Below are 2,500 nucleotides of genomic sequence, written 5' to 3'. Positions count from 1 at the left end.
CAAGTTGCCATATGAAAGTTGACGAAACACTAACAAGTCCGAACCTGCGGGTTGAGACTTAGGCACACGTTGCCTTATACATGACTTCGAACAAATACACAAGTCCGAACCTGCGGGTTGAGACTTAGGCACAAGTTGCCTTATACATACATTGGCCAAATAAACAGAAGTCCGAACCTGCGGGTTGAGACTTAGGCACAAGTTGCCATATTATATTCGATCAAACACTAAGTAGTCCGAACCTGCGGGTTGAGACTCAAGACCGTAACAAGATGTCACTATACAAGTCCGAACCTAAGGGTTGAGACTTATGCGATCTAGATACCAAGTTGACATCCAATACCTGTTGAGCAAAACCAAAGATTCCCTGTTCTCGAATGATTACACTATATAACAGGGAATCATGAAGAAATCAAGCAAGCGTGAAACAAAGTCATCACTTGGGCATGCTCGATAGCCAACCACATGACCTTAACCTAAGAGAGCATGCAAACCACATGATACCTATAAACGATTAACCCGCCCTAGTTCAATCGTTCACCAAGTGATGACTTCAGTATGGCTAAGAGAAAAACTTTTAAATGGGAAAAACTCTAAGTCCGAACCTCCGGGTTGAGACTTCGCGTCGGAGGTGGGCGCACCTCCTATCCGAAAGATGGTGAATCAGGGGTGTTCGATCAGCAATGGTCGGATGCCCCGTCGTAGTCCAACTATGACAATCCAAGTCAAGACCTCCGGGTTGAGACTTCCGCGTCCGGAGGTACGCGTACCGCCTACCCGAAAGATGGTGAATCAGGGGTGTTCGATCAGCAATGGTCGGATGCCCCGTCGTAGTCCAACTATGACAATCAAAGTCAAGACCTCCGGGTTGAGACTTCCGCGTCCGGAGGTACGCGTACCGCCTACCCGAAAGATGGTGTGCTTCTGGGGTATTCGATGAGTCGGATACCCCGTCGTAGTCCAACTATGGACAATCAAAGTCAAGACCTCCGGGTTGAGACTTCCGCGTCCGGAGGTACGCGTACCGCCTACCCGAAAGATGGTGAATCAGGGGTGTTCGATCAGCAATGGTCGGATGCCCCGTCGTAGTCCAACTATGACAATCAAAGTCAAGACCTCCGGGTTGAGACTTTCTGCGAGTACAAGCATAAAGGAACACGGACCAAGCCGTACCGAGAGAATCGGTACTAGAGCCCTCGTGGTTCTACATTGAGAGAGCCCTCGTGGTTCTCATTAGGGGCTTTATGCAAGTCGTACTCAATACTGTGGTGTGAAGTATAAAGTATAGAGTCCTCCACTGGTCCACGCTGCTCCGGCGGTCCTGGGTAAGATAGTTCATTCTAGCTTGCCCTATGTGGAAGAGGACTCAATACCCTACCTGTTGAGCTTGAAACAAAGTCATCACTTGGGCATGCTCATATTGCCATACAATATTCCATTATCTACTAATGAGCATGCAGCTATATGATTATAACCTGTAAACGATTACCCCGCCGTAGTTCAGCGCTTCAACCAAGTGATGACTTCAGTATGGCTAGTGTGTGAAGTATAAAGTATAGTCCTCCCCTGGTCCACACTGCTTCGGCGGTCCTGGGTAAGATAGTTAGTTCTAGCTTGCCCTATGTGGAGAGGACACCATACTTAATACTGTGGTGTAATGAACAAAGTATAGTCCTCCACTGGTCCACGCTGCTTTGCAGTCCTGGGTAAGATAGTTAATTCTAGCTTGCCCTATGTGGAAGAGGGCATACAAGACAAAGTATAGTTCTCCCTGGTCCACGCTGCTCCGGCGGTCCTGGGTAAGATAGTTAATTCTAGCTTGCCCTATGTGGAAGAGGACATAATACTCTACCTGTTGAGCTTTAAACAAAGTCATCACTTGGGCATGCTCTATAGCCAACCACATGACATTAACCTAAGAGAGCATGCAGCGTATTATCCCAATGCAAAGTAAACGATAGACTCGCCCTAGTTCAGTGCTTCAACCAAGTGATGACTTCAATATGGCTAGTGTGTGAAGTATAAAGTATAGTCCTCCCCTGGTCCACACTGCTTCGGCGGTCCTGGGTAAGATAGTTAATTCTAGCTTGCCCTATGTGGAAGAGGACACCATACTTAATACTGTGGTGTAATGAACAAAGTATAGTCCTCCACTGGTCCACGCTGCTCCGGCGGTCCTGGGTAAGATAGTTCATTCTAGCTTGCCCTATGTGGAAGAGGGCATACAAGACAAAGTATAGTTCTCCCCTGGTCCACGCTGCTTCGGCGGTCCTGGGTAAGATAGTTAATTCTGGCTTGCCCTATGTGGAAGAGAGCATACATGAACCAAGAACGAAGGTTATGATCGAGGAATGATTCGACAACTAACCGATGGTATGAAATGTGAAGAATTCAAGCAAGCACACAATCAAGTCATCACTTGGGCATGCTCGATAGCCAACCTCATGACATTAACCTAGTAGAGCATGCAAAAACCAATATATATGTAAACGATGCCTCC

Source organism: Anopheles coustani (assembly GCF_943734705.1).
Source record: "Anopheles coustani chromosome X unlocalized genomic scaffold, idAnoCousDA_361_x.2 X_unloc_115, whole genome shotgun sequence".
NCBI classification, from domain to species: domain Eukaryota; kingdom Metazoa; phylum Arthropoda; class Insecta; order Diptera; family Culicidae; genus Anopheles; species Anopheles coustani.
This window is presented reverse-complemented; position numbering follows the sequence as displayed.